At 38.9% G+C, this 25,429-nt stretch overlaps 1 non-coding gene across 1 annotated transcript; it reads right to left on the bottom strand.

Moving 5' to 3' along the window:
• Positions 1-22,772: 22,772 nt before the first annotated feature.
• Positions 22,773-22,901, bottom strand: LOC118898592. The gene has a single exon (XR_005020739.1). It is a non-coding gene; the product is annotated as a small nucleolar RNA SNORA25 (small nucleolar RNA).
• Positions 22,902-25,429: the final 2,528 nt, after the last annotated feature.

Genomic DNA, 25,429 nt, shown 5'->3' with positions numbered 1-25,429 from the left:
AGTATGTGGTGGTGAAGAGCTTGTGTGCCTTTCCCCCTTGCTCTTGAACCACAAATGGTATTGAGAAGCTTACATCTTCCAGATACCATAGTTATGAGATGGTAAAGCCTCTGTCACCTGAGTTCCTTGGTGAAAAAGAGTTCTCCACCAATCTGCTTTGCACGTATAACATGACAAAGAGAAACATTTTTGTGTTAAACCAATTAGAGTTTTGGAGTTGTTTTGGAGTTGTTCTCTACTAAGCCAGTCCCAGCCCAACCTAATTGATAAATGCTCTGACACAGGTTATTTCCTACTCTTATTCTTCCCATCAAAAGTTTCTTCATCTTAGCTGGCTGTTTCATTAGATTAGAAAGGGTTTAAAAAATTCCATGTATGTGAAAATATTAATTGCTACTGATGGTAAGAAAGAAGGTAGTGAGTGACAGTAGGTAGGAAAGAAGACAAGGGCGATCAGATGTAACAATACTGTTATCCAAGGAACTAACTGTTGGTAGAACATCAGAGCTCTAAGACTGACTAGTAGGAGAGGATACTTCAGAGGGAGGGCTTTTCCTTATTTCTGCCTGGCGTTCTAATAAAAATGCTAGTGCTTCCTGGATACCTAAATCTTCCACACCAGTTTTTATGTCTGTGTAAGCTCAGGAGTCAGTTGCTTCTGAAATGGTAGATATTTTAAGTTGTTTAAAGTAAAATTTATTCAAGTATTAATGTGAAGAATAACCATAACTCAAGTTCAGGAAGGTAAAGCTTGTGAGAAATGAGATCTAACATTAACTCCTTGAGTGCGTAAGAAGCAGAAATATTTCATACCCTTTCCTTGCAGCTTTAAGTTCCATGGCCGACAACAACGCCCCTACCCCTGGAATTAATAAATAACATTTTGTCATATTTGCTTCAGGCTATTTTTTAAAGAAATAAAACATTATAGTTTTCCCCTTTGTTCTCCTCAAAGGTAATCACAATCACAAATTTTATGTGCATTTTTTATACTTTTAGTACATATGTAACTATCCATAAACAAGATATATTTTCTTCCCATGTGTTTGAAAAATTATGTAATGCTATCATCCTATACATACTGTTCCATAACTTGCTTTTAAAAAGTAAATAAACATTATATTTTGAGATCTATTCATATTGATCTCTCTACTTATTGTTCTATCATTCTATCTAGCTGTGTGTGTGTATTTCGTTTTTGCTGCTTTTTAAGATTATACCAAAATTTATCCATTTCTGTACATGCTATTTTTGGGGGATTGTTTCAAAGTTTTCATCATTACAAATAATGCTGCAAAAATATTCTAAGTTATGTCTTTTTATGAGAGTTTTGTTTGTGTTGTTTATGTTCTTGTTAGAGTATATACCTAGGGATTGAATTGCTGGATTGAAGATTTTGTACATTTTCTATATCACAAGGTACTTCGAAAACGCTTTCATAATTGGTCCTAATGATTTATAGCCCTACCAGCAATGAACCAAAGCTACCTAATCCTCATCAACACTTAGTGTTACAATTTTTTTTGCCAGTCTGATTGGTGTGAAATAGTATTTTGAAAATATTAATGTATGTGAATAGCTTTCCACAGGATTGTGTTAATTGACAATTCAAGTTTCCTTTTCTGGTATTTGTTCAAATCCTTACCATATTTTACTATGTTGTTGTGTTTTTATCACATATAAGAGTTTTTAAATTTTTCTTGCTTCAGTTTCCTTATGATATGCGTTTCAAATGTCTTCTTCCAGTGTGTGGCTTGTCCTTATATTTTGTTTGTGATATCCTTAGTGCACAGAGATTTAAATTTTGATCTGGACAAATTAATTCATCTATTCCTTTATAACTCTTATTTTTTTGCCATCCTAAGGCCACAAATATTTCGTACTTTTATTTTTTATATGTAAGTTTTAATACCCTTGGAATTTATATCTGTGTATATTGTTTGGCTAAGAGTCTGATTATATTTTTATTATTATTGTTTAATATGTAAAGCTAATGTCCAAATGCTCTTTTTGGAATAGTTCATTCTTTGATAATGTGTTTTTAATATCCATTTTACAATTTAACAAGTTGATCTATATATATACCTCTGGTTCTGGGATTCCTATTCAGTTCTATTGATTAAACTGTCTTTTTCTACTCTAAAACCACATTGTATTCATTACCATGGCTTTATATAAAAATCTTTATTTCTGGTGGAGCAAGACCTCTGTGTTCTCTGTGGGTTTTTTTTTTTTTCCCCAAACATATTTGGCTAGCTTTAGAGCTTTTTTCCTCTATATGGATGAATCATAATTATGCTTTTAATTGAAACTGCATTGAATTTATAATGCCCATGGAATTTTGATTTTGTCTACATAATACTAACATATTCAAATAAAGAGTCAGTACGTACTCCAGCCTTTAATGCCAAGACACAAATAGCATGTATATATCACTTCCAAATCTAACTCTCAAGAGATGTGAACCTGTGTTGGAGGTACTTTAGAAAGAAGAGCAGGTGGTTTTTAAAAATGGAAAAGAATTTGGAGACGATTCAATTTTAAAAACAGAAATAGGAAATGAGCAAAAAAATATAACCATGGCAGGGAATGAAATGACATCTTATCAGGTATGTGGATGGGGCCAAGGGGATATAGGGAGGGAGTCTCACAAGAATGCTAGTTGCAGTGTTTGATTCTTCAATGTCCTGAAATTGGAAGCTTTTCGAATGTGTTTCAAAGTGGTAACCATTTCCTGCAAATAACAAATAAATTAGTTTCAAAAACCACTGCCAAGTTCAAGCTCTAGAATCTGTCAGTTTAAATGGTCTGTGCCAATGCATTCTTGTATACCCCACTCCCCTCTGCCAGCTTCATTGCTGATTGGATACTGATGGATGGCATTGCTCGGTTCCACAGCAGCACTTTATAAATAACAATGCTGTGATCTACAGCACAATGGCAATGCCTATTTTTGCAGCAATTGGACTGGCTGGAAACAAATGATTTCCCTAATAGCAGGCCTTTGAATGGATACTGGGCTCTGGATCCATCTTTAATAAATGTGTTGACAAGGTATTAAAACAAGATGTATATGTTTTTATGAATGTGAACATTTTAGGCACACAGCAAATTTACTACTTAAATGCACTTGTGCTAACATAAGTGAAAAAAAATAACTAAATAAAATAAATTGATACCAGGGGAAATGTCAAGCACACTGCACATATTTGTTAGATAAACATTACCGTGTGATGTTAACTATTGTCAGTACTTTATGTCCCTAGCATTTCTCTTTATTATTATACCTGAAGAATATTTATATTTTTTCATAGACTTGTTTAAAAAAAGATACCATGACAAGATTAACAATATTTGGGTGAGAAAAGTTTAACTGTCAAAAATTTGACCGAAATATAAGTCACCAAAATTTTAAGATTGTCTATTTACAAGGATATGGTCACTACTAAACCATAGTGACCATATTAAATGTGACTTATATTAAGCGTAAGTCAAGAATTTACATCAGCTAATTAAGGATTCTGTAACAAGAATGCCAGGTGGCTAGCTAGATTAAAAAGACCCAAGAAATAAATTCCACCAGAACTTTATAATGGATGTTGTAAAAATTGTAGACTATGGTAATTATTAGAGCTGCAAGGGGTTACATTATCATTTTGTCAATTCTTCCAATTTACTAACACAACACCAAGTACAAGTTATTCTTTAATTCAAAAATTATTGGCAAGATCACTTTAGTGTCATGGTGCACGACTCCCTCTCCTGTCATGAGTGAGACCTCCTTCCTGTACATGTGGAGGCCCTCAACAATAAACTACAAATACCTCAAAATGCTATGACTCTGTCGCACTCTCTTGCTTATAGGCTTTTGCAAATATCCCTTTACTTTAGAATACTGTTTCCTCCACCACCTAATTCATGCTGATAACCTCCTACCTCTAGTTGGATAAAAATAGGAATTAGGTGGTCCAGTGGTTAAGAATCCGCCTTCCAATGCAGGGGATGTGGGTTCGATTCCTGGTCGGGGAACTAAGAGCCCACATGCCGTGGGGCAACTAAGCCCATGCGCCGCAAGCCCACATGCCACAACTAAAGAGAAGCCCATGTGCCGCAACTAGAGAAGCCTGCATGCCACAATGAAAGATCCCGAGTGCCGCAACTAAGACCCGACACAGCCAAATTAAAAAAAAAAAAATGGTGTAAAAAAAAAACAGGAATTAGTAACATTTATGACATGCTTACTATATGCCAAAGTTCTAAGCATATGACATCACTTTACTCATTAAACCCTCATATTGACCTAACAAAGCATATATTATCACCCCCGTTTGACAGATGGGAAAACTGAGACACTGAAAACTTAAATAACTTGAACAAGAACACAAAGTCAGATTATCAGATTAAAGCTCAGGCAATATACCTCCAGGGCAGGATATTATGATCTGTATGTTACACTGGCACCACAGATTCAGCTCATACTTCACTTACTGTTCAAACTCTTCTCCTGTCCAGGAAATCTCTTTTCTGAGCTCCCACAGAGACCACTATATATAGCATCTTCCATGGTACATATTAGTAGATTTTGTTTTGGCTCTCCTACTGTGATCTTCTTGAAGGCAATGAGCAGCATTTTATAGTATTAAGAGTTTGGACCTGGCACTGGACAGACCTGGATTTGATCCCAGGTTTATCACTTAAAATGTGACCTTGGTAAATTCCTTAACCTATTAGAGCTCAGTTTTTATCATCTATAAATTGGGGATAATAATAGTTGATTCATCATAATGTTATATTGGAAGGATTAAGTGCATTAAGCACATTGTTGCTCAATATATATTAGCTGTTATAAAAATGATTACTTGTAGCCTCTAAGTTTATCATAATTGTAGATGCATATTTGTTGCATAAATAGGGCTATGAGGGACACAAATGAACCAGATTATATTCTGAATTTACCGACTAGTGACACCCTTGTTTCATGAACTGTGGAGCTTAACCTTCAACATAGAGAAGTATCCCTCCCTTAGCTATGCTTTCTTCAGCTTAGGGTCCTCCTGGTAATGCACTTGTCATTTTAGTTGATATATCAACTCAGGCCACCTAGGATATTATTTAGGTCACAGGGAATGGATATGTTTTTTTAATGCACTGATGTTTTCTGAACTGAAGGAAGGCTGGACCTAGAGATAACTGAGTCCTTTAAATAGCTCATTGAAGTAGGGGGAAGGACCTATTGTAGAGGGGCGATCTGAGCCACTGAGTTGCTACATGACCTTCAAGGTATTATTCCACTTTTGCCCTAGAAAAAAGGAAAACAAAACTACAAAACTTTTGCTTCCCTTCATCCATCGCCCCTAGTGTGACTGTATGTGTGTCTGTGTGTGCTGAGATGTGGCCACGCATCACCTTTGTCAATGAGGTTTGGGAGAGCTGGCTTAGTACTGCGGTGGGAGGTCAGAGTCGCAGTTCTTAAGTTTTTGCCTTTAAAAATATGACCTTTCAGTGATAAAACTGTAACTTATATAAACAAACAAACATGTGAGAAAGCAAGGCAAAAAGGAATGACCCTCTCTAAAAAGAATGACGCTGTTAATGAGAAAACACATTACGGACCCAGTGTCAAAGCACAAGGTACTCACCAGTATCCTCAGCATCAGTGTCCCAGTGCACTCTGAAGCTGTGATGAACATCATGGTGTGAGCAGATACCCAGAAAAGTGAGGAACCCCCAGTGGGGTTTTCTGAGTGTATTGGATGAGGTCCGGCACTTATAAGTCTCCATGACCCATCTACAGTAGTCCCCCATTATCCGTGGTTTTGCTGTCCGCGGTTTCAGTTACCCAGGATCAATCCTGGTCCAAAAATATTACACGGAAAATTCCAGAAATAAACGATCCATAAGTTTTAAACTGAGCGGCGTTCTGAGGAGCTTGCGTGATGAAATCTCGCGATGTTCCCGCTAGGTCCCGCCCCAAACGTGAATCTTTTTTTGTCCGGCGTATCCCGCCGGTCAGTCACTCAGTGACGCAGCTGGTTATTATATCGACCGTGGGGGTGTTACAGTGCTTGGTTCAACTAACTCTTATTTTACCTAATCATGGCCTCATGGCCCCAAAGCATAAGAGTAGTGACGCTGGTAATTCGGATATGCTGAAGACAAGCCGTAAAGTGCTTTCTTTAAGTGAAAAGGAGCAAGTTCTCGACTTAATAAGGAAAGAAAAAAATTGTATGCTGAGGTTGCTGAGACCTACGGTAAGAACGAATCTTCTGTCTGTGAAATTGTGAAGAAGGAAAAAGAAATTCATGCTAGTTTTACTGTTGCACCTTAAACTGCAAAAGTTACAGCCACAGTGTGTGAGTGCTTCGTTAAGATGAAAAAAGGCATTACATTTGTACAATAAGATATTTTGAGAGAGAGAGAGACCATGTTCACATAACTTTTATTACAGTATATTGTCGTAATTGTTCTATTTTATTATTGTTGTTGTTAATCTCTTACTGTGCCTAATTAACAAAATAAGCTTTATCATAGGTATGTATGTACAGGAAAAAAACAGTATATATAGGGTTCGGTACTATCCACAGTTTAAGGCATCCGCTGGGGGTCTTGGAATATATCCTCTGTGGATAAACGGAACTACTGCATTCTCCACATATCCCCCAGAATAATCTTTTTGAAATGGGTATATAGCCTATCATGCTTCTGTTTGAATCTCTTCAATGGCTTTCCATTGTTTCTTGCACTATGAATGCACTAGAAAGTCATGCTATGACCCACAAGGTCTTCCGTGATCCAGACCGTGCTTCCCTTTGCAATGTCATTCACTCCGCTTCTAAGTATGCTCCCAGACCGAGGGGCCTCTTTTAAGTTGCTCAGTGCACCCCGACTTTTCCTAAGTCAGGGTTGCGACACAAGCTGTTCCCTCCTCTCTTTAAGGTATCCATTTAAATGGTATCTCAGAGAGGCCTTCCCCAGCCACCTTACCCCTCTACAGCCTATTCTGTATCATTAGCCCAATTCATATCTCTATAAAACTCTTCATAATTTGAATTATGGGTTTTTGTTTGTCTATATTTGTGTATGGTATTTCTTCTCTATTAGACTATAAGCTCCAAGAGGGACCTTAATCTGCCTTGTTTATCGCTGTATAACCAACACTTAGCTTACTGTATAGAACACAGTGCGTAGGTAGGTGTTCAGTAGCGTTTGTTGAGTGAAGAATGAGTGATTGATTAGTTCTAGTCTAGTCTCATAGAGATCTGTTAGGCGATCGCCTTTTTCTCCTTGCTCTGGCAAGTGCCTGAAGCCAATTTTGAGAAGGACTCCAAATGGCAGTATGTCTGAATTCTGGTGAAGGTGTAGACTGAGTGGCTAATGTATATTTATGTGCAAGGCACTCTGCGGGATGCACAGGTGAGCTAGATGTGATCTCTTTCCTGTCCCATGTTACAATTTAGGGTATGGGAGTGTTCCTCTAAATAGATAAGTCTAGTGTGAGTGTGGCAGACAGGTCAGCACCATGTGTTAAGTACGGTTGTGCTACTGTGTTCTAAGGGCTATGAGGGAATATAGGTAATACTTGGATTTTTAAAATAGCACTCTGAAGGCAGTGAGTCTATAGGCTTTTTAATTTAAACTGGTCTCTATGTGCAATGGGCATTATGCATCTTTAGGTTTACATGCCATTACAAAACTCTAGAGTGGGACTGGTAAATTCATCTGTCTGCCGTTCCCTTATTAAGTCAGAAAATATTCTTTGATCTCCCGCAGAGGAACAGGCACTGTGCCTAGTGCTCTAGGCACCAGGGATATTGCTGTGAATAAGAGAGACTAGCTCCCTGCTCTCACAATGCCCTTACATTCGTGCGAGAAAGACAGACCTTAAATAAGAACTATAATGTCAGATTTTGAAAAGTATAATGACAGAAGGAGAGCAATGAGATGCAGAACCACCGTGGGGACTGGGGGTGGGTCACTTTAGGTAGGCTGATGAGGAGAGGCCTCCTTAAACATGTGACATTTGACCTGAGGCTTGGGGGATGACCAGGAGCTGCTCATAGGAGAGCTTAGAGGAAGAGCCTTCCATTCAGAGGGGGGCAAAAGTAAGACCCCTGAGGTAGGACAGGGCCGTGTGTGTGAAAGACAGGGAAACCAGTATAGTTGAGCCTAGTGGGGATGAGAGTGAGAGGAGGTCACAGAGATAGATCACGTAGGGTCTTATGGGCTGTGCATAAGAGTTTGAATTTGACTCTTAGCAAGAGTAAAGGGAAGTTATGGAAGTGTAAGTACACGAGTGACAGAACCTGATTTATATTTTCAAAGGGTTATTGCCCTAAAAAGAAGAGGTTGTAAAGGGAGCATGAGTAAAATAAAGGACTTGATCTTTGAGATCACTGTTAGACATGTATGTCCATTTATGATAACACAATTTAGCAGATGTGTGTTGAGTAACCTCTGTGTGCCAAGCACTGTGCAGGAAGAAAAAGTTGGTGCTGCTGGATTTCATCAACAATATGACTGGGTTTTTCTCTAGGGACATGACTGCCATATTTTTCAAAACTGATGTCTTCATTCATTTTCAATTTCCTTTCCATGATTAGCTAAATCAAAAGCAAATGTTTGGGGTCCTTTTAACCTGCTCACCTCAAACCCTCTTTCTCTTTCTGAACAGGCCTGTAATTTCCCAAAGTGGTGCGTGGCTGTGGCATATAGTACTTATCCTGAAGAAGCAGGTTCTGCTGGGGGTTCATGCTCGAGTCCATTTTTCTTATCTTTCTCAAATGGCCAAAGTTAACTGATTTGAAAGGGCCTCATTTTAAATTACATTCATTCAGTGAAAACAGAAATTAACACTTAGAGACATCTATATGCTAATGATTGTAGCTCAGGGAATTCACTTCTAACCTTTTCAAAAGGCGCTGGTAAAGAGCCATTTCACTTGAAAGCAACTTAGTAAAACTGGTAGATTAATTAAATACTATAAAATTTCTTTAAAAATCTTTATTTCACTTATCATTTATGCTATTATTTTTTTCTTTTTTATGTGAGTTACCTTGGCTCGGGTCGTGCCTTCTAGGACATATTATTTAGCAGATTATTTGACATGAATAATGCAAAATCCAAGAACGTTAATGTAATGTCATGAGTTTGGAAGATAGTAAAAGAACAAAAGACAAACAAAGGAAATCTGTTCATCAAGGCCACTGCTAGCTCACATCACAGCTTTGAGCAAATGTTTTTTTTAAAGTGGCCTTTCTTTTGTCAGTGAAGCCCTGAGTGAGGGCACAAGCCCAGGTTTGGTGGATGAAGTCTGGGTGCAAAGCTTCACTTGCCCCTTCGGTTACATGCACTTGCACAGTGAACAGATTGCACAGATGTATATGACATCCTTTTGTGGCTCTGTCTCATCTCTGTATCTTACATATTTGTATTTACTTACCTTCATCCATGATTCAAGGTCTTTAAATTATATTATCAGAGAGACACAGGCTTTTCCCTAGTCTACCTATACCCTGAAGAGTAAAATTACTCAGGATTATGGAGTATGATGCATTTTGTTGAACTGCATGAAAGGATATCATGTACTTAAGCAGGGAAGTCCCTTCAAGGGGATAGATTAATTAAGTCAAAAGGACGTGGTGTTGTTTTCACACCCAGCATATTCTTTCTGTCTTCTGAATAAGTAGCAGTAGTTTAGGGCATGAGGTTTTACAGTCAGATTTGCTTGTGAATCTGAGTTCTGCCTGACATTTACTGGTTGTATAACTTTGAGCATGTTATTTAACTCTTGGAGACCCAGTTTTCTCATCTGTAAAATGGGTACAATAATACTGGGAGAATTATATGAGGAAATGCATGTAAAGTGCTTGGTAAGATGCTAGGCACAGAGTAAGTACTCAGTAGAGGGTAGTGCTTGCAGTGCTGAGGATAAATTAAAAAAAGAACAATTGGAAATACTGCTGCTTTCAGAAGCTGTACTCTAGAAAATGATTCCCAAATTATGTTGAAATAAGGACACTCATATCTAAGCTGACAATGTTGTATGGCTCTTTTGCTAAGTACTGTATCCTTAGTCATGCTTACCTCATACTTTATTTCTCCTTGACCCATGTCCTCAAAAGTAGCATTCTATAATCATCAAAAGGAATCATATCAATAAATTAGTCCATGGTATATTTATTTTTATTACTCCTGCAATGTTATACAACTGTAAAATTGGATAAGTTTTGACCTGTATTTACACCCATGAAACCTTCACCACAAAGTAATAAACATAATAAACACCCCCCAAAGTTTCTTTGTGCATTTTTGCAGTCCCTCCTTTTATCCTCCCATCCTCACCCCCACCAAACCCCCTTCCCATCTCTAGAAAACCACTGATATGCTTTCTTTCACCATAGATTAGTTTGCATTTTCTAATTTTATATAAATGGATTCGTACAGTAGGAACTCTTTCTTTTTTGCTGTCGTTTTGATCTGGTTTCTTTCGCTCAGCGTAATTATCTCGAATTTTATTTTCAGGGTAAATATTTTGACCTCAGCGAAGGCATCTTTTCTATATAAGCAGCATCCATGTTGTTGTGTGTATTAACAATTTATTCCTTTTTCTTGCTGAGTAGTATTTCATTCTATAGATATTTCACAATTTATTTATCCATTCAGTAATAAATGTTGATAAACATTTGGACTGTTTCCAGGTTTCAGATATTACAAATAAATTTGCTGTGAATATTCAAATATCAGTACGAGTCTCTGTATGGACATATGCTTTCATTTCTCTTGGGGAAATATATAGGAGTGGAATGACTAGATCATACAATAAGTGTATATTTCACTTTTGTCGAACTGTTTGCCAAAGTGGATGTGCCATTTCATGTTCTCTCTATTGGTGTCTGAGAGTTCTAGCTGCTCCATAGCTTCACCAACACCGAGTCAGCTTGGCCTTTTTAATTTTAGCCACGAGTGATATAGTGGCATCTTATTGTGATTTTAATTTACCTAATGACTGTCACGTGCTTCTTTGACATCCTTATATCCTCTTTGGTGAAGTGACTATGCAGATATTTTGCTCCCCTCTTACATTGGATTGTTTGTTTTCTTATTATTGAATTTTGAGAATTTTATATATATATACACACACATACATCCTTTGGATACAAATCCTGTAACAGAAATGTGATTTGCAAATATTTTCTCCCTGCTGTGGCTGCTTTTTTATTCTCTTGGTGATGTCTTTGAAGGGATGTTCTTAATTTTGATGAAGTCCAATTTATCAATTTTATCGTTCGTGGTTCATGGATTTTTGCCTAAGTCAAGTTTACAGAATTTTTCCTATGCTTCCTTCTGGAAGTTTTTTGGGTTTAGGTTTTACATTTAGGTCCATGATCCATTTTGAGTAAAAATATTTATATGGTGAAAGATCTGGATCAGTGTTCATCTTTTTGGATATGAATATTCAGTTGTCCCAGTAGTTTTGTTGAGAACACTATTCTTTCTGCACCAGATTGCCTTTGCACCTTTTTCAAAAATCACTTGATCATATATGCATGGATCTACTTCTGGACTGTCCATCTATTGATATTTTTAAGGCTGTGTTATATTTTGTAACCTTTTAATTCTCAAAGCAGTTTGCTGAGCGCCATTCCATCAGTCTCCTGCTCCTTCCCTGTAGCTCAAGTAGACAATTCAGTTTGATTTTCTCTTTCAGTGAAATTTAGCCAAGGTGAATTTAGCCAGTGATTTAAAATGGATCTAAGGCCTCTCTCTACCCTTTGATAGTTTTGTTTCCTATTTTTAATTTTTATTTGGTTTGTGCTTTTTTTGGGTGGGGTGGGCGGTGTGTGTGTGATGAAAATACCTTGACAAACTGTTTTCTGTTGCATACAAACCTATCGAAATTGGCACAAATCATCAAATTGCTCATGGTGGGGTGGGGGGTGGCAGTGGAAGAATCAAAGGAAGGACCTAAAATAAACACAAACCCTTTCTAAAGGATTCCTGCTAATGAATGTGTCCATTCCTAAATTATAGCTAATATTTCTCCATCCTCTGCCATATCACAGAAGGAAAATGTTCACTTTTGCTTTAGACATTCTTGAAAGCAGAGGCAGGCCAGAAATCCCAGGACAAGATCCAACTGAGCCTGCTTGAGAACAGGGCTTTCTCAGGTAGGATTCCACTTGTAAATCCCAGCTGTCAAACTGTGACAGTCAGTCTCAGAAGAGGAAAGAGCCGGTCTAAGGGAGGAGAGTGTGTGGCTAAGTGTGAGGCAGGGAAGGTGGTTATCAGCCCTTTAATAGGTCCAAGCTGATTGGCGAGCTCCTTGTTGATGCTAATGAGGCTATTTTTATACTGATAGCTATATTATTCCCAGCAATTGTCATGGTTACACGGACAAAAGGAGAAGGCGAATGATAAACTTTCTGAATAAAGGAGATGGCATGAAATTGGAATCATTTAATCATTTATTCCAACAACAAAAACAGGTCCTTTCTAAGATGAGTTAATGAACTCTGTTTTACCCCCGAGGCTATGATCCTCCACTGACATCAGTCTCCTCATCTGTTAAAATGAGGGGGTTGGACTAGGTGATCTCTAAGGTCCCTTCCAGCACTGAAAATTCTGTGATTCTATGATTACTTAATCTATTTCTCAGTGACTAGAGGTTTTGCATTTACTATATGTAGAAACAAAGGGGACTTTTAACTTGGAAAATTTGATTTTTATTTGCATCACAAGCTGTATTTCAAAATAGAGAAGGAATGGAGATGTATGAGTTAAAGAAATTGGTCTCTAATATATTTTGGACCATGTATAGTAACCTGCCTATTTAGTGATGCATTGTGGGAGTAGGGCATGGAAGCATTAAAAAATCCTGCTAGTCCTGGTTAAAAGAGCAATTTCAAATTCACGATAGGTAAGTTCTTCTCTCAAGAATAGCATGATATCTGTGTTAACTCTACTCCTCTTTCAAAATGGTTCTCAAACACAGTTTGGCAGCATGCGTCCAACTAAGAGGTAGATGTGTTCTTTACTTGCCATTTGTCAAACTGTGCCCGACCAAACCAGGATGCTCCTCTCCCGAATTGAGCAGACCCTGTGAAGACATTAAAAGAATATATCAGAATACTCCAGACAGGAATCTGCAAGCATATTATTAAGGTTGTTATATATCTGGGCCAAAAATGGGCAGGACTTCATTTTATTCCATCATGTTTTCATATCATAGAATCTATAGAGAATGATCATAATGTTGAAATCAACTACCTGAAAGTGTTAGCTCATTAATCCCCTATTTTCATTCATAAAATACCTATATTTCTTCCAGTCTATGTGAACTATTTTAGGAAAAAGGCCAAAAAGTTTAGAGTCTATGTATACAGTTTTTAGTCTTAGCATAGAGAACCTCTGTAGCCCTGTCCTCAAGGAACTTACAGTCTTCTTGGAGAGAGAAGACCTGATTAGTGGTGCATGATAATGAGTGTCCTTGGGGGGCAGGGACGGGGAGGGGGAGAGGACATGTTCACACTTCAGGTGCTTAATGCCACCCTATGTCAGGTATTGGGCATGGCACACACTGTGAAAAAAGATCATATCATTTCTGTTCTATGGATTAAAACACTGAGTCTCAGGGGATTAAAACAAGAAACACAAAAGCCATGGTTGCACATCTAATAAACTTTCGATCTAGGGTTTGAATCCTGGTTCGTCTGATACCAAGGCTTGTCCTATTTCCTCAGCACCGGGCATGGCAAACAGGTTTCATCTCACCTGCTCATGCTAAGCAAGTGATGGGACTACGTGGAGTGTTGATTGAGAAAGTTTCTGAGTGTGCATCTGGGATCAGAGGGAAGTGCCTTGGTCTATTGTGATGTAGCATGGATTCTCGAAATTTCCCATACTTGCCCTGGCACCTGCTGGCCAAATGAGTGGCGCACACCTTAATTACTGAAGAATGAAAAGAGAAGAAAAGAAAAGAAAGCTCAGCAGAGTCTGCATGTTCAGGGAAATTTTCTTAGAAAAGCTGGGAGATACGCCAGCCTTGATAAATGGGTAGAATTTGGACAAGTGGTCAGAAAGCAAACCAGCAGTCCAGAAAGAGTTTGAGAAGCGGAACAACAAGTGAGCAGACCTTTAAGGCAAAGATTTTGTCATTTTTACGAAGCTGAGACACTTGCCTTCATGCCTGTGTTTACCGCGGGGCAGTGGAATACAAGCAGATTGTTTAAACGGGTTCAAAGCCTTTTCACATTTACACCGCTTGAACAATCTTTCTGTGTTTCATTAGTTGCCAGTAAGTTATCCCTTTGTTTCTGTGTTTGGTTTTATGGATTCTACTGTTGTAATGATGAGAGCACAGGGAAACCACGTAATGACGGGGAAGCACTCGCTGGAGGAAAGAAAAAACACTTTGAAGCAGTGGGGCTCCCTGGCTACATCTGGGCACAATGCCAGCTTTTCTCCAGCTGAGGAGCTCGCCACAGAACCAGCGGGCAGTGGCCGTTTCACCTGTAATAAAGACAACTCAGCAGACTAATCAATGATTGAATAATTATATCAGTGAAACAGATTATTTGAATGGTTTCGGAGGATTCAAGCCCCCCTCTGCAGTTAGATGCTGGCTTTCAGAACAGCCTCGCCTTCTTCAACAGACTCACAGCTTTCCCTCCAGTACTTTTATTTTAAGACTCTCCCGGTTGCAACTTTTATACCAAAATATACTGGAACAGCAAATACCCCTCAGACCTGTGTTTATAGACACTTACGGAAGCGCCAGGAAATTCCAGTGAGTGAATAGAGCCTTTCCCTACTTTATCTATCTAGGTTTGTAGAATCTGTCCCTGATGGCAGTCCTGTCCCATTGGGGGTCGTAGAGCATCTTTTCTTCAAATGAGCTGCTGTTTCCCAGGGTGCGTCACAGTTTGGTCTGGCTGAGGGGGTTTTGTCAGAAAGAGTATATATTAGGTTCCATTGCATTTTGGGTTTTCTTTACTCTCTCCTTCTTTCTCTTGTGAGGTGTTCTCAAACTCAGTCAAGTTTTTATCCAGTTATGAGTAGGGTTTCCTATAGAGGATCTGGATGACTTTTTCCTCCCCATTTACCACTGGTCAGATGAACAGATGCAGTAAAATGTAGGGGCACTCAGTCTTGGCGCGTCCTGGCATGCACAGTAGACTCCTGGCACGCAGGGTAGTGTGGGGTGGCTGGTGGCCACGGATGTTCTCGTGATCACATTGCTGCCAGTCCCTCCCCAGGGAGTTTTCATAGCACTTTTTCTACCTTTTCTTTTTCACGTCATACAAAGTGATGTAATTGTCTGTTATCTAATCTCTCACATGTTAGTTCAACCTTGTAGATTTTAGGAATCTAAGCATTAATTATATTAGGTCCATTAGAATGAAGTCTTCCTTGGTGGTAAGCCTATCATGACATTTGGCTTCGATGAGGAAAAACAATAAGGGGTATACATCACTGTGTACCCAGCTCTACTTGTAGGTAGGTATCCAGGATCTCAGACAGGGACTCAGATATATTAAAAAAATAATTAGGACCTTCCCCCCACCGGCAAGTATAAACAGGCTTAAAATTTTATAAAGGATCTGCTCTGGGTCCCCTTCCCAAAGCCAGGTTCCAGTGATTTGTTAAAGATACCAAACTCCTGCAGTCCTGGGAACAGGCTGCCTGGCCCCAGTTGCTGGTGATTCCCTTTACAGTTTGAGCAGTTTTTGTTTGTTATATTCAACTGTGGACCCTAATGCCCAAATAGAAAAGTCCCACTCAACATTCTGATATGTATAATGGCCCCAGGCAAATTTTCCATATCTGGAAGTATATTTGTGTTGTATTATTTTAAAAACACCCCTCTACTATCATTCTCCTCATCCCTGGTTTATCCTGGGTCCCATTAATTAAGGGCCTAATCTGTGAGAAGATTGTGTCACTTTTTAAAGTATATGCATTTTAATGGGTTTGCTTAAGGCCTGAAAAAGATTCAAGACACAAAGGATTGAGTTGATAATGGTGGGATATCAGGCAGTATGACAGGTATTGAGAGATATACTTTTGGCCAGAGGCCCTGCCTCACTCCATCCAAATTTCACAAAATAGACAGTTATATACTCCATAAGCAAATGGGCAATACCTTTTTCTTCTTTTTTCCCTTCATAATTTTGACATAAGCTAGGCAGTGGAAAGCAGGTACTAGCTGGTAGTATCCATTATGTATGGGGGCCAATTTTATTAAGGATCTAGGAAATCCCTCCCTTGGTGGCATATTTAGAAAGTACTATTGGCATCCCGTCCCTCCGTGTTACCAGTGAATGACATGTCAATGTCTGGATGCCTGATCTTAATTATTCACTCTCTGCCATTTCCAGAGCCCTGAGATGGCTTTCGTCTGTGCTGACACATGGAATATAGCAAAGAGCATTAGTGGATTCCAAATATGACTACAAAAATAAAAATAGAAATTACATGTATATATTTATAAAAAACATATACATACATGCACACCTCTCTACATATGTATATGTATACAAATACATATGTATGTAATTTTAACCTTTATATATATGTAGAGGTTGATCATAAAACCAGTTTAGTGGCATCTAGCATATGTAGTAGGAGCATCTTCTTATTCATACATGTAAGAAACCACAGTGACTTTTCTTTCCTGACCATCTTCCAGAGAGCACACTGGAGTATTTAAATGTTATCTATTCATATTTATGCAATGTTTTCTATTACATAATTTGTAGAGCATTCTTTAGAGGATAAAATGAGGTGACAGATTTGATTGAAGATTATAAGTTGTAAACTGAAAAATATATGTCATAAATTCAACTATGATGATTTTCATGTTATCCATTTGGTCTCAAGTTTTGGATTACAGCTTCCTAGGCATTAGGGCTAATGTTAGTTGGATTTTCACTGTGAGTGCCAGAATGGCACCATAATGAAAAAAGCTCAAACACAGTGAAGTGGAGGGAACAGTGAATGCCACAGAGCTTGAGTTTTATTCCCAGCTCTCTGGTAACAAATCTCATGCCTTGGGCAAATCATTTAATCTCACTAAGTCTTTGTATCTTTATCTTTAAAATGAAGGGGTGGATCAGCCACTATTCCATCTAGATCAAATTTTCAGGGATCCTTGGAAAAACTTTTTTGTTTTTTTTTTTACTATATGAAGCCAATCAGGGAAAATTGCTACTACAAAGTCTTCAACCACAAAAATTAGCCTTGGTCCAGGTCCCATAATATGATAGGCTGTAAAAATTTAACAAAACTGAAATGTTTTCCAGAAATTGTTTTAATGCCAAGAGGCTATTATCAGTTGAATTGCTGCCAGGACATTATTATGTATGGGAAGAACCGGTATAAAATAAGAACACAAACAAAAACAAAAGCTTGGAGGGAAATCTTTTGCTGCTCAGTGAATTTTTGTTGTCAGTCTGATTTGTCTGACAATAAAGCAGTAGTAAATAAAAGTTTTTTTTTCTTTCTTTAAATTTTTCCTTTCCCTCCCTACCTTCCTTCCAGAGCCCTATTCCTGATAGGAAAATGGGGTCAATAGAATCAGTGTTCGAAGGTAATTTGGAGTGGTAGATATCATTTCAATTAGTTGTCAGAAGCCTTCTGAGAACCCTTTTTAGGCATTCTCAGCATTTGTGGAAGTTGAAAAGAATGTGACAGAAAGAAACTAGAGTGGGAAATGCATTTTAGACAGTCTCCTCCTAGGAAGCCATAACTCTTCTACACTGTGTGCCCATATCATACACCTAAACTATGTCAGTGTTCGGATTTTTCTCTAATAGGGTGATATTCTGTAAACAATTTACAACTTTTGTGATTTCTCCATTTTAAAACTGCCTTGATAAAATAACTGGATTAAACTAGTTGTAGAATAAACAGATTTATACATTTCCAAAGGTCTTAATAGTGAGGTGATATTTGAACAGTGAACTGAAGAAAGTAGGGAGCAAACCTCTCCTCCCATCTATGTTGGTGAAGAGCAATCCAAGCTGAGAGGAGAGCATGTGCAAAGGCCAAGAGGCATTTCCTGAGGCAGGAGAATGCCTGGTTGGAGGAAGAGCAAGGAGGCCAGAATGCCTGGTGACAGTGAGGGAGGGATGGGGTAGCAGAGGATGATGTGAAAGATGAGAAGGGGCAGGCAGATCTTGTAGGACTTGATAGGCCATTGTAATGAACTCGAGACGCATTGGAGGATTTGGGCAGAGGAATGACTTGAACCAAGAGATGCTGTAATGGAATATTTCTGGCAGTAAACAGAGAGGGACCTTAGGAGGTGATTAGAATAATCTAGGGGGTAGATGATGGTACTTTGGAATAAGCTGTTAGTAGTGGAGGTGGTGAGAAATGGTCTGGATCTATTTTGACAGAGAGCAGACAAAATCAGTTGGTGGTTAGGGTAAGGGGTATAAGAGAAAGAGGCACAGGCAAGATGACTCAGATATCATGGCCTGAGATACTGAAACTGGGAAATTTTCATCAACTGAGATGGGAAGATCAGGAATTTGTGGGTATAAGTTTTTCATCCCCATATGCGAAAGAAATGTTTTGTAAACAGTTAATCAGTACACTTGTATTGGGTAGCTATTTTCCTTCAATTTAAATTTAAGAAAGGAGATTGAGAAATGGAAAAAAATCCAGCACTAGCCCATTCTATTGATTTCATCTATTCATTCATTCATTCAGTTAATATGTACTGTAATCTCTTAGGCATTTAAAACTAGATGCTAGGTGCTGTGAGACGTAGGAAAGTGTTCAAATGTGAATTATGCTATCAGAATGCATGTGATTTAATAGTGGTACCTGATAGAGGGTGAAAATGTGTGTCATTAGTACAAGTAAGGTGTCATGGTGTTTGGGTAGACAAGAGTGTTTATGAGGGGGTAACATGTGAGATTGCCTTATAAATTGGTTGGTACTTTATATTCCAGGAGGAAAGTTGTTACATCACCAAAGCCAGAAAGGCTATGGAAGAGGGAAAGGATTTTTGAAAATTTATTAATGACTTTGTGAGATTGTTGAAGGTAATCTGAAAGAACAATCTAGATCAGCCTTTCTCAAGAAGTTTCGAGTATTATGCCCTAATGTTCATTACATGTAATGAATTTACTTATCTCATATGCATCTAGAATGCAGCTAGCCATGTACCATCCTTGGGAGAATTGAGAAAATTGTTCTGTGGTTGAAGAAGGCTGAGCTAGTCTGTATGGGTCCTAAATTCAAGGTTATATTTAATTAGTATGGAATATCTCAGCTTCTTGTCAAACTTTCATATCTAACCCAGAAAGCAAATAAGATGGGTGGTAGACCTGATGTCTGGCTGAGTTTGATATCAGGTAAGGGGCTATGCAGGTAAGTGAAAATAGCAAAAGAAATAAAAGAAGTTTCTCTTACTCTTGAGAATTATATAATCTAACTGGGAGGATAAACACAAGGACAAGTAAATGAGAATAACTTTACAGCACCATCTTAATATTGCCCAGTGATATCATAGTCTGACTGTGGACAAAGGGTAGGATAGTAATTTGCATTAAAGAATAATCAAGGTTGGCTGGGTTGAAGCACAGAGGACATCCTTGAGGGTCTGAATCTTAAGAAAATATTGGCAAGTCATTGATAGTCCATTTTTAAAAATGAACATTTGAGTGGGGATTTTATGAGCTAAACAATTGAGACTTTATAGGAATGCTGACATTCAGATGGCTTTCCTTGATTTTCAGAATATATCTTCAGGCACAAAAATCTTTGCTTCACTCACATTTGCGCTTCTCAAGTCTGCTGGATTTTCCTCTCCCAAAGGCTGACATCTGTCTAATACCTGAGTTGTGAAAAATGTCCCCTTTGATAGGCTCTTTTCATTGACAGTTATAAAATTTCCTTTTGGAGATCACTGAGTGCTGCCTTCACAAAAGGAACACTCTAATATGATGGAAACATTGAAGGAAATGCAAGCTCCCATCAAGACGAATTTCCTACCCCTAGTATGTGGATAAATGACTGATAACGCTTTTTCTCTTGGGATGGGGGACTTCTCAAGGGATTTTGAGGTACCGCTGTTTGGACTCAGCAGGGTGCTTAAACCTTGGAGCTCTCCATGCCAGTCTGGACACATCCTAAACACATCCAGAGGACAGGAAATCACACTGTATTTTTCCAGTACCCCTTTGTGTAATAAGTTGCCCAGACCAACGATTTATAATGGTAATATCTCGAGGTGAAATGTGAAAGGGCAGGCGCTGGTACAGGTGGAAGAGGAAAGGTTGTGATACTCTCTGAAGGCACATTGAAGGAGGCTGGACTAATGTGACAGTGCCCATGTTACCTGAGCACAGCACACTGAAATATCACATAAGTGATGCAGAGCATTTAATGAGTTGGGACTGAAAACTTTAATTAGCTTGTAGGGCTTTTATTATTTTATTTTTTGTTCATTATATTTTCTGCTCAGTCTCTGTGAATGTTCTGCATTTTCATCATCAAATGACTGGCTGGTTATTTTTGTCAAACAAGAAGCCTGAAACCATCAAGTCTGAGTGCAGAGGCAGTCTGCCCGCTCTGTCAACAGGATGAAAGTGAGTCTCGGGCTTTTTTAATTACAAGGATAACATGTTCGCTCATCTAATAATGAAGACGGTTAGCAATTTTAAATTTTAATAATCAATTACTGAAAGTAATTCTCCATTAAACCACAAGAGAGCCATTATATCTCAAAAGATGGAACATGCTGTATGTAACAGTAGCAAATCTTCTATTTTTAAATATCATTAGGGAATATCTGATTGTTTCATTTCTCTGCATTTCTTTTACCTTTTTCCTCATGCAGACCATCTCATTTTCCGCAGGAAGACAGCACATGATCTTATAAATAATAAAAGAAAACCCTTGCAAGACTTGATCCAAGGGTGTGAAATATGTGCTAAGAATGTAATTTATTTCAGTCTGGCATATTTTGACTGAATAATAAGGAAGGTGACTAATTAATATTATACTATGCTGTGGGCAAGGCAGCACAGTGGGCTAATCCATGCTCCTTTCACCTCTGGAGACCCGCATGCAAGCCTTAGAGGAGTCACAACTGCTGAACATGGTTTGGGGGAGGGGAAGGGAAGGCATCAGATGTCTTTTCCTGACTGTGGAGACCCCTGTCCATATTCTAAAACCACCCTGAGCATCGGATTCTGCTCTGAGGAGATGAGGGAAAAGACAAATGATTGCTACTTGACTATGGCAATTTGGCCGACTTATATGTCAAGGGGAGATAGATAGCTCCGTGACAGCTTCAGCTGTCCTGCTCAAGCCTGGTTTAGCCAGCTCACTTTCATCCCGCTTAAATATTTGGAAATACATGGAGTAAAAGAAAAGGAGTGTGTGTGTGTGTGTGTGTGTGTGCGTGCGTGTGTGTGTGTGTGAATGTTTTCAGGTAGGAGACTGCATAAGGGTGGGAGCACAATAACGAGATGACCAGAAAACAGTGAATTATTTAGAATCAAATTAGCCTAGGGCTCCGCTAGAAGCAGTTGATTCCATTTTTGCAGTATCTGAAGCTCAAAGAGTAGAAAGATACTGTGCTTTATTTCTAAAGCATTTGGTTAGCTTTCAGACAGTGGGAAGAGGCCACTTTAAATCTAAGCAGTGGCGCTACACTGGGCACCACCCCGACCACATGGCCTGTGGGATTGAGGGAACTTGACTGCCCTGAGTACCGTAAGCACCAAGGCCAGAGATGAGGTTCTTGTCATCTGGATTGTTCTTCTGGTGGGAAATGTGCCCGTGTTTCTGAACTGCACTGGCCTTTCCAAGGAGCGGTCTCATGCTTCCCTCGGAAGGATTAAAGCAGAAACTCTGCCAAGCTAGGTAGGGCTGGGGGTGGGTAACGGGGATTTCACGGCGCTGATACTTAAGCTGTAGTTCCTTTGTACTTGTTCACAGAAAACTTTAAGTTTCTGGATACTGGAGGGTTCCTGTTTCTCTCTCATTCTACTACTTGGACTTTACTCATCATTAGAGCCATTGCCAGAGAGAAGCTGGTTTGGTGGAGACAAGGGAATGTTGATTCTCAACTTAGGGAGTTCGCTGGGTAAAATTGAAAACTGGTCCCAGTACATTGAAGAAAAAGGCTGATCACTTCAGATTGGTAGGTGGTAGTTTCAATAAGCAAAGGAACTTACATATGAGTCTTGTCTTGAGTGGCTGCAGGATGAGTAGGTCTCTGCACCCACCTGCCAGAGTCCTAAGAGTTTATAGAGAGGCCTTAATGGGGTTCAGTCAGGTACTCAGTCCAGATGGTCTCAATAACATCTTACTTTCCCAAGGCTGCATCCTTGAAGTGGCTCTGAGTGCAGGAACGGTGGGCAGAATGTACATTCCAAGGATAAGGGCGGGAGTAAGGAGCTGTTGCTTCAATTGCTGGAGACCAGTTCTTGGGTCACCCTGTGGTCATGTCCTCTTTATGACCTCCTCCAACAAGGATATATGATCCACATTGGATAATTTTGGTCTTTGTTAGCGCATCTAAGAGGTGAGTTAGGAGGATAAGAAGAAACTATTTGTTGAAGTTCAGGTTCTAATGTAAATTCCAGTTACCTAGTTACGATGACTATTCCATGTTCTACCTATCTACTATTACTATGTGCAACTGGGTGTGAGAATGATATATTTTTAAAACTTTGAGACATTTATTTACTTTCACAGATGACCAATCATGGATTATTATGAGTGAACTGTCATGATTATGAGTGGCTACATCTTATATCTCCTCATAAAAACTTAGCCCTTTTGAGTGACTATAGCATCCTGTGAAGAATTTCAAGCTTTGGTTGTAGAGTTAAGAGCTCCTGGTTTCACAGCCCCATGCGCCCTCTTTGAAATGACCTATATATTTTTTAACTGGGGCAGAAAAACCCATCACCACTGTATGACATAGACAGGTTTCAAGAACCAGAAATACTTCTGGCAGTGACATCTGTAAATACTGTGAAATGAAATCCACATTAGTGGGCTAAGTTCTGCTTGATATCTTAGTGCATTTTTGTGTGTTCTTCCATATCCCATTTTCTGTGGAAACAAATCTTATCCTTCAAAGGGCACATAATAGGAAGTATTGTTTCTTTTATTTTAAATCTATATCTAGAAACAAATTACAGCTCCTGATGCTGTGGGTTAGTGAAGCTGCTATTTTGGGAGCATGTGTGTTACTTCTGTAATGAGCATAAAAATAAGGTGACCCAGGACATGGAGAATCTAGCCTCATGTTGTCTGCTAACTTTGTTTGGGTTGCTTTAGATTGGTCCCTGGGGTGCATGCAGGTAACTGAGCAACTTACATTGGGTTCTCGGCTATTTGGTTTGGAGGTCAGGCTGTGGATTCCCTCCCCTAGGAATCTTTACTACTTCAAAGTGGGAGAGAGTCAACTCTTAGTGGGCTCCCTAAGGAATATCTGATACTCCATAGATAGTTGGAGGGAAAGGGCAGTGCCAAATCCCCCTTACATCCCCAGTGGTGTTTGGGTTGTTCTCTAGAGGTGGAAAAAGTCATCCATGGCATCACCGAAGGCAGAATTCTATTCCATGGAGAAGGTGGCAAAGTCAGCAGGGGGCCACTCCAGGGAATCCTCTACTGCTTGCTGCGAAGCAGAGAACAGAATAAGGTCAAAGCCTAAGGGAGGTCTACTCTAACGCCCAGTGGAGGGATGCAGAGGCAGTCAGGTAACCTTGCTAGAAGGCTCGGGGCTAGAATCATAAAAAGTTAGGAGAAACGTTTAAGGAAGCTCTAGCTCTAGGCTCCCAGATTACTGATGAGAATTGGAATGACTCCTGAAGATCAAACAGGTAGAGAGCAGCCCTACTTACACCAAATCCTAGGACCTCTGATTCAAAGCAGTAGGTTTGCTGCATTACAAGATTGTGTGCAATGAGGTAAATGATTTTTCAGTGAGGTTCAACACAGCTAGAACGTGATGTGGAGAGGGTGTGGGCTTTGGAGTCAAACAGTGTAGAGTTTGAGTCCTACCTCAACCACTTATTAGTTCTGTTACCTTGAGCAGTTTATTTAACCTGTTTAAGACTAATTTTTCTCACCTGTTAAATGAAGATAAAAGTAGGGGAAGGTTTTTCAACCTCTGCACTATTGGCATGTTGGACTGGATAATTCTTTGTTGCACAAGGTGTCACGTGCATTGAAGGATGTTTAGCTAGCATCCCTGGCCTCTGCCCCTTATAGCCAATGGCACAGCCCCTCTGCTCTGTATTCTGACAACCAAAAATGATTCCGGACATTGCAAAATGTCCCGTGGGGTCAAAATGGTCCTAGTTGAGAACCACTGCAGTAGTGTACTATTGAGAATAATGAGGTTCTATGCAAAGGACTTGCCATGGTATCTGACATGTAATTATTGTCCAATAGATATTAGGTATTATTTTTACCCATTGATAAAAATGTGAGCAGTATTTTTATCAAATATTAAATAATACCAGTTATTAGGGGAAACATTCACTCTCAGGCCATGTGTGAATATTCTTAGTCCAGAGTTTCAACTGGCCCTGTTGTCTTTTACTTTGAACAAGGGAAAGCAGGTTAAAAAAAAAAAGCTTTTTTTCTGTGTTCATAGTCTTAGTTCATGTACTCTATGCAGATATAGTCACAGCTTACCTGATAGACAGTTTGCAGAACAGTAGCTGCATGATTAATTAAACACTGCAGTGTTCATAGCATATTCTGGGAGAACAAGTACAAATTTCCCAATGTAAAAACATGTCTTGACATTGAGTAGCTGCCCACAATATTCTTATTTGGAAAGGCATTCATGACAGTTATATGTGGGCCTCCATTAAAAGTGTGTTCATATTGCTTTTGAACTACAGAATATTCACTTGTTTTATTGATATAATCTAAAGAGGAAGGAAGATACTTATTTCTGTTTGTCATGCACATTAATGTCCCATCTTGTTTGGTTACTATTTGATAGCATGTACAATCATACAATCATTCAAAATGCAGTTTTAGCTTCTTGAATTTAGTGATTAAAAACAAGCCATACAACATGATCCACTAAGTCTTGGCTTCACATCAATCTCCTACCACTTCTGCAGCAAAAGCAAACTTCAGGCGGTTAATAAGAATAGGCATGACTAACCAAGGTAACTTCTTCCTGCATGAATCTTAAACTCTTTAAGAGTCTTCAAGGTTTTATTTCTTTAGCTCCAGATTAAACTGTTGAATTTTGCAGGAAGCATTAAAAGTTACACAAGTGAGATTAAAGTAAAACAAGACACAATTGTTATTAAGACAACAGTAAAGCAAGGTGGAAGAAAATCTAAAGTATATAAATATGTATTTTTTTAAACGAAAACTTTGGGCTAAGAAGAACCACCTTTCAACTTGCATTGGAAATATTTGGGTTTGG

This window comes from Balaenoptera musculus, chromosome 7 (genome assembly GCF_009873245.2).
Source record: "Balaenoptera musculus isolate JJ_BM4_2016_0621 chromosome 7, mBalMus1.pri.v3, whole genome shotgun sequence".
Lineage (NCBI taxonomy): Eukaryota > Metazoa > Chordata > Mammalia > Artiodactyla > Balaenopteridae > Balaenoptera > Balaenoptera musculus.
The sequence above is the reverse complement of the archived record's forward strand: the minus strand, read 5'-3'. Positions and strand labels throughout refer to the sequence as shown.